At 40.8% G+C, this 13358-nt stretch overlaps 1 pseudogene; it reads right to left on the bottom strand.

The window, feature by feature from the left end:
- Positions 1-567: 567 nt before the first annotated feature.
- Positions 568-2138, bottom strand: LOC110290993 (general transcription factor 3C polypeptide 4 pseudogene; annotated as a pseudogene).
- Positions 2139-13358: the final 11220 nt, after the last annotated feature.

Below are 13358 nucleotides of genomic sequence, written 5' to 3'. Positions count from 1 at the left end.
CAGCCGCAGCCAGCCAGCGTTACACACTTTAAGGTGTACTGGCATGTGCAGTGTCATGTTCCAACCACTTCAGCCCTCTGGAGCCAGAGACAGTCCCTGACCAAAGCAAGGACGAAAACCAAACTCACAAGAAGGTCCTTAGATTCTCTAGAAGAGACCATTATGTTTCTAGAAGCAGAAGGCTTCTGCTCAAACTGCTTTAGGCAAGACACTTGGAAAACAAGTGGTCCTCATTGGTGAGGAGCTGGGGATGGCTACTGTTCCCCTTTAAATGACTCAGCCTCTCTGAATGGAGTCATTTAAAAGATAGCCTTCAGTCGGTGAAGTCGGAGTGTGCTGGTACCGTGAGCTCCTCATGGAGCTAGAAGAGTGTCTCCACTGAGCAGTGCCCGGCTCCCTCCAGCACACCTGCTCTTCAGGCTTCAGGGCACTCTCTATAGCCAACTTCATATCCTCCATCCTCCTCACTGAACTCAGAAGACAGGAGAATCACAGAAAGGACAAGGACTCTGCAGCAACCTCTTAGTCCAGTCAGGATCTTCTGGAACAGGATGCCTGGCGATGCTGTCATGGATCAAACACCGTCTGTATATCAAGCTCTGGCAGGACTGGTAGGTTAGGAAGCACCGGAGCCAGATGTGCCCATTGGAACAAAGAGCTTGCTTGCGATCTGTGAATGGTGATGATGGCCAGATAAGCCCCACAGGGACTCACTGCAATGCCGTGAGTCCTCACTGAGCCAAAGATATCTGAGAGCTTAATCAGCTGGTGTTCAAACTTTAATGCAACATCTGTGAAAATGGGAATCAACTGCCTCACCTTCTCATCACTAGAGCAGGTGTACACTGTTCCATTCTGCTTGTCTGCAGTAATGGAGATGATGGGCAGTGAGTGAAGGCCTGTGACGTGGGAATTGTGAACATTCAGACCTGCCTTGGAGATCAGAAGAAGACACCAAAACACATAGGAGCCTCTTGCAGCTACCACTAAGCTACTTCTGGTAGGGGTGATAAAGTGGCACACATTTGATGCTGTGCACAGGCAACTTGTACATTTCTTTCCACAAGATAACAGGCTGCCTTAAAGTAAAGTAGCCTTTCACTGCTTTGAGATTGACAGGGAGAATTTTTACAGGTCCAAAAGCATTGCCCACAATAAGGCCACTCATTTTCCTATTATTGTGCTCATATTCCCACCAAAACAAAACACTGGGGGAGCTGATTCCTGACTCAATAGTGTTGCATGAAGAGATGGACTCCTTCCCCACGAATGGCAGCTGGAACTGCCACACAGCTATATTCCCGTTCTCAAAGAGGACAGCCAGCAGCACGCTGCTCACATCCCGGCACTCGTTGTTGTGCTTGACCTGCTGAGTGGTACAGATACTCGACCATTCCATTCTGACTGGGGTCTGCATACTGTGTCTCCTCTGAAACTCATAAATATCCTCGAGATTTCCCTCAGGAGCCTCATTTTTAGACAGTCTATAACTAGTTTCATAAAGACAGTCTCCATAAATCTCTGTCAGATCAACCAGCTGAACCCACTGGAGTCTGTTGAGGTTCACCTGCACAGTCAGGCAATTGTCCATGGTCAGTGCTGCCAAGAGGCACCTGCCATTTGCATCACAACCCATTGGAGACCAGCTAGTGTATTTGAAACCCCGCATTGGGGGCAAGGCCTTCCCCTCAGGGTTGAACATCCTGTCCAGCATGAAAGTCTGGCTGATGGTGGGGTCTTTAGAGAAAGCGAACTTTTCCTTGCACTCAGCAACTTCTGTTTTTGAGCCAACCTTGAGGAGGCAGCTGTTGAGAGGTGCGGGTACCGAGGTGCGGTGGATCACCAGATCCTGGCCTGGGTTGTGCACATCGCAGATAAGCTCCAGCACGGCGGCGCTGGAGCCATGGACACAGACACGCGGTGGTCCTCAGACCAGGATAGCGGCTCTAACCGGCTCACGGTGTATTTCAGCTTCACCGCAGGCTCCCTCCCAGTCACCATGAGGCGAAACGAGGCTGCTGGGCCTGGGGCGCCGCGTCCGCAGCCGCCTCCTTCCCGCCCCCTTCGTCCTTATCCTCTGCGGGCCATGAGGGCTCATCAGCCTTGGGCCCCACCAGGGCCTGGTCCGCCTCACTCATCTTACTAGGGGCGAGGAGGTCGGGTTACCGGCACACTGAATGCTGGCCACCTTGCCCCGGCCTCTTGTTCGTATCTTGTACAAACATTTTAAGCTAATTTAAACTTTGATGCAGAAGTTCTATTTTAATAAATCCCACCAGCATGACCACTTAACTATGAGCTGAAAGAGGGTGATACTAATAGACATGCAAAACTAGACAGGTGACAAGGCATAAAACCTACACAAAGAATTACAGGCAACTAAGGAATATTTACAATGGGAGAAGTAGTGTTTCCTAAGGTAAAACACAGCAATTGATATCCAATACCATATGTTCTACACTGAAAATATATCTAAGCAACATCATGTGAACAGGGCAGATTATACTTAAGAATATGTATGTGTATACATACAAATCTATGCATTTAACAACAATTAAAGGACAAAAACCCTATGAAGTTAAAAGGGAACAAAGAGGAATATATGAGAGGTTTTAGAGTGAGGAAAGGCAAGGGGAAATTTGTAATTATATTACAATCCCCCAAAAAATGAGTAACAGAGTCTCTCTCTCTCTCTCTCTCTCTCTCTCTCTCTCTCTCTCTCTCTCTCTCTCTCTCTCTCTCTCTCTGTCTCTCTCTCTCTCTCTCTCTCTCTCTCACTCTCTCTCTCTCTCCCTCCCTCCCTCCCTCCCCCCCCCCCGGTGTTCTTATTGCCCTGGTAAAAATGCTCTAACAAAACAACTTAAAAAGAAAGAGTTTATTTTGCTTATCATCACAAGTTATAATCCATCAGTGCTGTGAGGAACTTGAAACAACAAATCACCTTACATACACAGTCAAGAGAAAAAAGGAGTGATTTCATGCATGCATTGTGGATACTTCCACCACAGGTGACTCTAGATCATATTAAGTTAACAATTAAAACTAGCTATCAAACCCCGACACAGTGATTCTCAGGGGTTCTGTGTAAACCTGATATTTATATTCATCATCATAACAAGAGGGAGAAGGACAGATAAAATTTAATCAAAGGTTGAAACTGAGCAGAGGCTCATTACTGTCTTACAAATGTGAGGTCCCCATTTCCTTACATATGGCTTCATTTTCTGAGTCCTCAATTACTGCCATGTTAACAGTAGTTTGAAAAAATTAAATGGAATTCTACAAAAATAAATAATTCATAAGCTTTAAATTGCAAGTTGTAGTGAGAAGCATGATGAAATCATGTGCTGTCCTACTCACTCCCACACAGGATGCAAATTTTCAGTTCACTGAGCTATCTGCACTGTATGTGCTACCTGCTTGTACCATAAATCACACAGTAGCTGTCTCAGCTACCAGATCCGCAATCATGACACTGCTCAACTTGAACTTCAATTACACTTATATGATTTAATATGTCCCCAGAGTGCAAGAGTAATGAGACTAGCCGTTCAGATATGCTAAAAAATGGATATACAGTTCTTCCTTTAGTTTAAAAGGTGAGAGTAGGAGCTGTGGATGTGGCTCCATGAATAAAGAAAGCCCCTACTATGTGAGTATGACAGCAAGAATTTTGATCCCTCCCAGCCACACATTTTGAAACCAAGCAGCTGACTATCACCCCAGCATTCAGGAGGGCTTGGCAAGGATTCAGTAGAACCCACACTAGGTGAAGAGCAACTTACGTTTTTCTGAGAAAACCAGTCCCAATAAAGTGGAAAGAAATAAAGGAAAATGCATTTTATCAACCTCAGCCTTCAGACAAATAAACATATCTGTATGCACAAATATACACACACAAACACATACACACATCAGGTGCATATACATACGCAAGAAATCAAATGAATAAAAAAGTAAAGGTATTCAAATTAAAAGAAATGTGTCATAGTTTTATATTGCAAATTTTTATGTTAAGCATAAATCATCTGATACTGAAACTATAAGAAAATAAAAAGATCACACAAATGCATGTAGCTGGTTGGAGATCATTCAAGTGTTTTATATGCAATGAGGAGAGAAGACAGCTCCATAATTAATATACTAATACACTATAGGTTACTAAAGAAACAAGAGATTTCACTGTCGTCAGAAACATGGCTTATCCTTTTGTTTGAACTTGTTTACAGAAGGCGCTGATCCTCAACATGAATAAGATGTTAACAGAACATTGTTATTTTATTTAAAATACAAAAATATTTTGTTTAAAATACAAAAAAAAAGAAAATAAAAAGATGTTGTGTTTTCACCTAAAACTGCAAAAAAAAAAAAAAAGTAGATATGGGTGGGAAAGTATCGAGCTTGTAGCTTGTCATTGTTTATGTCTTGTTTAAGCAGTCATATTGTTGATACTCCATGACTATAGCGTTCCTGACTTACATAGAACATCCAATCCCTTATCATACATCCTGGTCCTCTGGCCCTTAGAATCTTTTTTGTCCATGAAGGAAGTATGCTTTAAACGTATTATTTGGTGCTAGAAACTCCATGTTCAATTTTTCTTTGAATTTTAACCACATGTGCATTTCTTACTGAAAAAAAAAAAAGCTTATTTGGTGAATGCTATCTTTATCTGTGGATAGAAGAATATGGATTTTGAATGCAGTTAAGAATAATTCTCATTTAGGAAAGTAGCACTAGAAGGTTCTCCTGTAAATCCATGAACTTACTAGCCACTGGTAGTTGTCTAGGTTTACAGTACCAAGTCTGAATTTCCATCTATTGAGCAATTATTCAGTTGGATGGGGAGTGCTTACCTCTAGGATGTAAGTGCCACTACTGTACTCTAATCTGTATCAGAGCAAGTTGGCCTGTATTATGGTTCATAGCTTCACAGTTACATAGGACTGATGGGTGCTGTCTCCCTTGACAATTGGCCCATCTTCTCCTACTGTGAAAGCTTGTCCTAAGGGAAGATGCTTTCAGGTCAGTCCCATAGAGAATCTTCTGAATCTTATTTCTGAAGTGCAGGTGTTAACAACAATAAAGATCTACTTTCTTTTTTTAATATTTTTAATTAGGTATTTTCCTCAATTACATTTCCAATGCTATCCCAAAAGTCCCCCATGCCCTCCGTCCCCACTCTCCTACCCACCCGTTCCCACTTTTTGACCCTGGCCTTCCCCTGTACTAGGGCATATAAAGTTTGCAAGTCCAATGAGCCTCTCTTTCCAGTGATGGCCAACAGGGCCATCTTTTGATACATATGCAGCTAGAGACAAGAGCTCCGGGGAACTGGTTAGTTCATATTGTTGTTCCATCTATAGGGATGCAGGTCCCTTTAGCTCCTTGGATACTTTCTCTAGCTCCTCCAATGGGGGCCCTGCGATCCATCCAATAGCTGACTGTGAGCATCCACTTCTGTGTTTGCTAGGCCCCGGCATAGTCTCACAAGAGACAGCTATATCAGGGTCCTTTCAGCAAAATCTTACTAGTGTATGCAATGGTGTCATATTTTGGAGGGTGATTATGGGATGGATACCTGGATATGGCAGTCTCTAGATGGTTCATCGTTTTGTCACAGCTCCAAACTTTGTCTCTGTAACTCCTTCCATGGGTATTTTGCTCCCAATTCTAAGAAGGGGCAAAGTGTCCACACTTTGGTTTTCGTTCTTCTTCAGTTTAATGTATTTTGCAAATTGTATCTTATATCTCGGGTATAATAAGTTTCTGGGCTAATATCCACTTATCAGTGAGTACATATAATTTGAGTTCTTTTGTGATTGGGTTACCTCACTCAGAATAATGCCCTCCAGGTCCATCCATTTGCCTAGGAATTTCATAAATATATTCTTTTTAATAGCTGAGTAGTACTCCATTGGGTAAATGTACCATATTTTTTGTATCCATTCCACTGTTGAGGGACATCTGGGTTCTTTCCAGCTTCTGGCTATTACAAATAAGGCTGCAATGAACATAGTGGAGCATTGTCCTTCTTACCAGTTGGAACATCTTCTGGATATATGCCCAGGAGAGGTATTGCAGGATCCTCCGGTAGTACTACTTCCAATTTTCTGAGGAGCCTCCATACTGATTTCCAGAGTGGTTGTACAAGCTTGCAATCCCACCAACAATGGAGGAGTGTTCCTCTTTCTCCACATCCTCGCCAGCATCTGCTGTCACCTGAATTTTTTATCTTAGCCATTCTGACTAGTGTGAAATGGAATCTCAGGGTTCTTTTGATTTGCATTTCTCTGATGATTAAGGATGCTGAGCATTTTTTCAGGTGCTTCTCAGCCGTTCAGTATTCCTCAGGTGAGAATTCTTTGTTTAGCTCTGAGCCCCATATTTTAATGGGGTTATTTGATTTTCTGGAGTCCACCTTCTTGAATTCTTTATATATATTGGATATTAGTCCCCTATCTGATTTAGGATAGGTAAAGATCCTTTCCCAATCTGTTGGTGGCCTTTTTGTCTTATTGTCGGTGTCTTTTGCCTTACAGAAGCTTTGCAGTTTCATGAGGTCCCATTTGTCAATTCTCGATCTTACAGCACAAGCCATTGCTGTTCTATTCAGGAATTTTTTCCCCTGTGCCCATATTTTTAAGGCTTTTCCCCACTTTCTCCTCTATAAGTTTCAGTGTCTCTGGTTTTATGTGGAGTTCATTGATCCACTTAGATTAGACCTTAGTACAAGGAGATAGGAATGGATCAATTCGCATTCTTCTACATGATAACTGCCACTTGTGCCAGCACCATTTGTTGAAAACGCTGTCTTTTTCCACTGGATGGTTTTAGCTCCCTTGTCGAAGATCAAGTGACCATAGGTGTGTGGGTTCATTTCTGGGTCTTCAATTCTATTCCATTGGTCTATTTGTCTGTCACTATACCAGTACCATGCAGTTTTTATCACAATTGCTCTGTAGTAAAACTTTAGGTTAGGCATGGTGATTCCACCAGAGGTTCTTTTATCCTTGAGAAGAGTTTTTGCTATCCTATGTTTTTTGTTATTCCAGATGAATTTGCAGATTGCTCTTTCTAATTCGTTGAAGAATTGAGTTGGAATTTTAATGGGGATTGCATTGAATCTGTAGATTGCTTTTGGCAAGATAGCCATTTATACTATATTGATCCTGCCAATCCATGAGCATGGGAGATCTTTCCGTCCTCTGAGATCTTCTTTAATTTCTTTCTTCAGAGACTTGAAGTTCTTATCATAAAGATATTTCACTTCCTTAGTTAGTGTCACGCCAAGAAACAAATGCTTTCATTGTGTCACATAAGTTTGGGTATGTTGTGGCTTTATTTTCATTAAACTCTAAAAAGTCTTTAATTTCTTTTTTTATTCCTTCTTTGACCAAGGTATCATTGAGAATAGTGTTTTTACAGTTTCCACGTCAGTGTTGGCTTTCCATTATTTATATTGTTATTGAAGATCAGCCTTAGTCCATGGTGATCTGATAGGATGCATGGGACAATTTCAATATTTTTATATCTGTTGAGGCCTATTTTGTGACCAATTATATGGTCAATTTTGGAGAAGGTCCCGTGAGGTGCTGAGAAGAAGGTATATCCTTTTGTTTTATGATAAAATGTTCTGTAGATATCTGTTAAGTCCATTTGTTTCATAACTTCTGTTAGTTTCACTGTGTCCCTGTTTAGTTTATGTTTCCATGATCTGTCCAATGATGAAAGTGGTGTATTGAAGTCTCCCACTATTATTGTGTGAGGTGCAATGTGTGCTTTGAGCTTTACTAAAGTGGCTTTAATGAATTTGGCTGCCCTTGCATTTGAAGCATAGATATTCAGAATTGAGAGTTCCTCTTGGAGGATTTTACCTTTGATGAGATTGAAGTGTCCATCCTTGTCTTTTTTGATAACTTTGGGTGGAAGTCGATTTTATTAGATATTAGAATGGCTACTCCAGCTTGTTTCTTCAGACCATTTGCTTGATAAATTGTTTTCCAGCCTTTCACTCTGAGGTAGTGTCTGTCTTTTTCCCTGAGATGGGTTTCCTGTAAGCAGCAGAATGTTGGATCCTGTTTGTGTAGCCAGTTTGTTAGTCTATATCTTTTTATTGGGGAATTGAGTCCATTTATATTAAGAGATATTAAGCAAAAGTAATTGTTGCTTCCTATTATTTTTGTTGTTATATAGAGTTGGCATTCTGTTCTTGTGGCTGACTTCTTTTTGGTTTGTTGAGGGATTTCTTTCTTGCTTTTTCTAGGGCTTGATTTCCATCCTTGTATTGGTTTTTTTCTGTTATTATCCTTTGAAGGTCTGGATTCGTGGAAAGATAATGTGTGAATTTGGTTTTGTCATGGAATACTTTGGTTTCTCCATCTATGGTAATTGAGAGTTTGGCTGGGTATAGTAGCCTGGGCTGGCATTTGTGTTCTCTTAGTGTCTGTATAACATCTGTCCAGGCTCTTCTTACTTTCATAGTTTCTGGTGAAAAGTCTGGTGTAATTCTGATAAGCCTGCCTTTATATGTTACTTGACCTTTCTCCCTTACTGCTTTTAATATTCTCTCCTTATTTAGTGCATTTATTGTTCTGATTATTATGTGTCGAAAGCAATTTCTTTTCTGGTCCAGTCTATTTGGAGTTCTGTAGGCTTCTTGTATGTTCATGGGCATGTCATTCTTTAGGTTTGGGAAGTTTTCTTCTATAATTTGTTAAAGATATTTGCTGGCCCTTTAAGTTGAAAATCTTCATTCTCATCAACTCCTATTATCCATAGGTTTGGTCTTCTCATTTTGTCCTGGATTTTCTGGATGTTGTGAGTTAGGATCTTTTTGCATTTTGTATTTTCTTTGATTGTTGTGTTGATGTTCTCTATGGAATCTTCTGCACCTGAGATTCTCTCTTCCATCTCTTGTATTCTGTTGCTGATCCTCGCATCTATGTTTTCAGATTTCTTTCCTAGGGTTTCTATCTCCAGCGTTGCCTCACTTTGGGTTTTCTTTATTGTGTCTACTTCCCCTTTTAGGTCTTGGATGGTTTTATTCAATTCCATCACCTGTTTGGTCGTGTTTTCCTGCAATTCTTTAAGGGATTTTTGTGTTTCCTCTTTAAGGTCTTTACCTGTTTAGCTGTGTTCTCCTGTATTTCTTTAAGTGAGTTATTAAAGTCCTTCTTGATGTCCTCTACCATCATCATGAGATATGCTTTTAAATCCAGGTCTTGCTTTTCGGGTGTGTTGGGGTGCCCAGGACTAGGTGGGTTGGGAGTGCTGTGTTCTGATAATGGTGAGTCGTCTTGATTTCTGTTAGTAGGATTCTTAAGTTTGCCTTTCGCCCACTGGTAATCTCTGGAGCTAGTTGTTATAGTTGTCTCTGGTTAGAGCTTGTTCCTCAGGTGTATGTTAGACTCTATCAGTAGACTTGGGAGACTAGCTCTCTCCTTAGTTTTAGTGGTCAGAGTACTCTCTGCAGGCAAGCTCTCCTCTTGCAGGGAACGTGCCCAGATATCTGGTGTTGGAACCTGCCTCCTGGCAGAAGTTGTGTTCCACTCACCAGAGGTCTTACAATCCCATGGAGGGTCCTGTGGGAACCTTGCGGGTGTCCAGAGACTCCGCAAGCAAGGAACCCCAGTGCTGGCGTGAATTGGAAGGGACTTGTAACCCTGATCATGCTGGGTTTTCTACTTCCCTAATTAATGCAGTCTTAGGTCCTGTGCGATTGGATTGGAGCAGACACTGTGTTCCACTCACCAGAGGTCTTAAGTTCCTGTGGAGGGTCCTGTGGGGGCATTTGCGGGTGTCCGGAGACTCCTCACAAGGAACCCCGGTGCTGGCATCAAGACCTACTTTCAAATTCAGGGATATAACCACTATAGCCTGTATTGTTTTGGTAGCTGCTTGCATTTCTTTGATTAACAATGAAAATTAGTTTATTCCTGATTGGTATAGTGATTTGTTCTTAGGTAGTCTATGAATTTTGGATGGATAATTGTTTCCTCAAGTGATATAACTTCATTTAAACTACATACATATTTGCTTACCAAGGATCAGCCTCAGCTTGGAAAGAAAATTCCTGAGGAAGAAATGTTTAGAAGCAGTGGCAGAAGAAACCACTCTAAGTCAATTGAAGGTACAAGCTGACATCTTTGTGTTATGTTTGAGCTGGCTCTCCAGACAGCTGTGTAGATAACTCAGCTCTTGCAAACCACTGACCAGTCTTTTATTTACATATCAATTCAATCACCACCCCAGGTCCCCTTTTGATTATACTATAAATCAACATTTCATGAACTTAGCCCCTTAATTCTCAGAAAAAATATTTTTTAATACAGCAAATGAATTCAGAGTTATGCCTACCATGATAAGTATAGACAATAAAATGGCTGAGTGGAATTCAGTTCAGAGATAACTGCTATGACCACAGCTGGATCTAAATTTGCTCTGTGCCAAGCTAAGTATGAACTCAGAAATCTGCCTGCCTTTGTATTTTTCTGACAAACTGATTCATTACTATAGATGCTTTGGTCTTTTAGGTCTGTGCAGCCCCTCATATATTTCATATTGATCCTTATATTTTGCATAGTTGAGAAATTTTACATTGTTTAAATGTAGTAAGCATCTTTTTTTTCTGTCTTGTCTTGCATTTATTTGAAGATATGCTAGAGCCCTATTATGGTGGAATATGAGCTTGATTTACTTTTTTTCTTTTAAATTAGATATTTACTTTATCTACATATCAAATGTTCTCCCCTTTCCTAGTTTCCCCTCCAAAAACCCCCTATCCCCAGACATATACATAAACCAGATACATTGAAACTAAAAGAAGAGAAAGTGGGAAAGAACCTTGAGCACATGGGCACAGGGGGAAATTTCCTGAAAAGAACACCAAGAGCCTATGCTCTAAGATCAAGATTCGACAAATGGTGGATTTCTGAGTTCCAGAACAGCCAGGGCTACACAGAGAAACCCTATCTCGAAAAACAAAAGAAACCAAAAAAAAAAAAAAAAACAATACAACAACAACAAAAAACAAACAAACAAAAAAGAAAGACAAATGGGACTTCATAAAATTGCAAAGATTCTGTAAGGCAAAGGACACTTTGGTGTCTCTTATTGACAAAGGTCAATAAGAACAAAAGGCAATGAACAGATTGGAAAAAGATCTTTACCAATTCCACATCTGATAGAGGGTTAATATTCAATATATACAAAGAACTCGAGAAGTTAGACTCCAGAGAAACAAATAACCCTATTAAAAAATGGGGTACAGAGCTAAACAAAGAATTCTCAACTGAGGAATATCGAATGCCTGAGAATCACTTAAAGAAATGTTCAACATCTTTAGTCATTAGTGAAATGCAAATCAAAACAACTCTGAGATTCCACCTAACACCAGTCAGAGTGGCTAAGATCAAAAACTCAGGTAACAGCACATACTAGCGAGGTTGTGGAGAAAGAGGAACACTCTTCCATTGCTAGTGAGATTGCAAGCTGGTACAACCACTCTGGAAATCACTTTGGCGGTTCTTCAGAAAATTGCACATAGTACTACCTGAGGACCCACTAATACCACTACTGGGCATATACCCAGAAAATGCTCCAACATTTAATAAGGACACATGTCCACTGTGTTCATTGCAGCTTTATTTATAATAGTCAGGAGCTGGAAAGAACTCAGATATCCCTCAACAGAGGAATGGACACAGAAAGCATCTTTAATGTTTTCCTGAATTCATTCCTCAGCATCTAAGAATTAAATTGGTGTCTTGGATTACATTTTATTAGAACATTTGGTTGTTTTAATCCTTTTTTTTTCACAGTTCAGACTTTACCCCCTGTCTGCTCCCCATCCAATACCATCCAATAACCCTGTGTTCAATGGAATGTCCACACACCCACTCCACCCCAAAAGGCCTCCCCATACCCTGGGGCCTCAAGTCTCTAAAGGTCCATCTTCTCTCACTGAGGCCAGACTAGGCAGTCCTCTGCTGTATATGTGTTTGGGGCCTCATGTCAGCTGGTTGGAAGCTAAGTGACTGAGAGATCTCAGTAGTCCAGGTCAGTTGAGACTAGTGGTCTCATTATGGGGCTGCCCTCCTCCTCATCTTCTTCCAGATTTTCCCCAATTCAACAACAGGTGTCCCCAGTTTTTGTCCATTGATTGGCTAGTATCTGCAGCTCTTTCAGCTGCTTGTTGGGCCTCTCAGAGGGCAGCCATGCTAGGTTGCTGTCTATAAACACACCTCACCATCAGTAACAGTGTCAGGGACTCGGGCTTCCCCTTGAGCTGTATCACAATTTGAACTGTCACTGGATCTCCTTTCCCTCAGGCTGTTTTCCATTTTTGTCCCTGCAGTTTCTTCAGACAAGAACAATTCTGAATCAGAAATTTTGACTGTGAGATGTCAAACCCATCCCTCTAGTCGGAGGTGGACTCTGCAAATTCCCCCTTCCCACTGTAGAACACTTCATCCCTTTGAGTCTTGAGAGTCTCTCACCTTCCAGGTCTCTGGTACATTCTAGATTGTCCCCATACCTCATACATCCCAAGGTTGCCTGTTTCTATTGTTTATGTTGGGCCTCTTCAGTCTTGACTCCCCACAACACCTGATAATATTTCCTCCTTTCACTCCCTTCACTCTCCCACACAGATCCCTCCCTCTCTCTGCCCCCTGTGACTGCTTTCTTCTCCATCAAAGTGGGATTGAGACATCCCCACAGTGCAGTAGAGAATCTTCATAAGCTATACATCTAATGCAAGTTTAATATCTAGAGTATAAAAAAGAAAACTTAAAAAAAGAGAAAAATCTAATATGAGTGCCCTATGTATCTGCATGGGATTTCTTAAAAGAAAAAACACAAATAAGTGAAACTATCTTCATAGACTATTTTAGCTTTTAAAGAAGAGGAGACTGGGAATACAGCTCAGATGCACCTGCCTAACATTCACAAGGCGTTGGATTGGAGCCCCAACAATACATGGACCTGGGCATCAAGGTACATATCTATGTCAGCAGTCAGGGAATAAAGTAGGGAACATCAAAATTGAAAACCATCTTTAGCTACATGGTGAGTTTGAGAGCAGATTGAATGTATTATACATGGGCACACAAGAAAATAATACAACCCCATTAATAAGAATTGAAATTATGATAGCTACTTTTATTTACTATTTCTTATGTGTAGATACCACTTTCTTTTTTCACTACATGTATTATAATTTTATGTTTAAAAATTTAAATTTATCATTTAAATGCTGTGTTAAATATGAAGAGTGATTGTCCTTCAGCATTTGTTTCTTTGACACACTTCAGTGAGTAAACTATACTCTGGAGTAATTCTACTGTGTCAGTACT

The sequence above is a fragment of the Mus caroli genome, unplaced genomic scaffold (assembly GCF_978045245.1).
Source record: "Mus caroli unplaced genomic scaffold, Mus_caroli_1 scaffold_3, whole genome shotgun sequence".
Lineage (NCBI taxonomy): Eukaryota > Metazoa > Chordata > Mammalia > Rodentia > Muridae > Mus > Mus caroli.
This window is presented reverse-complemented; position numbering and strand designations above follow the sequence as displayed.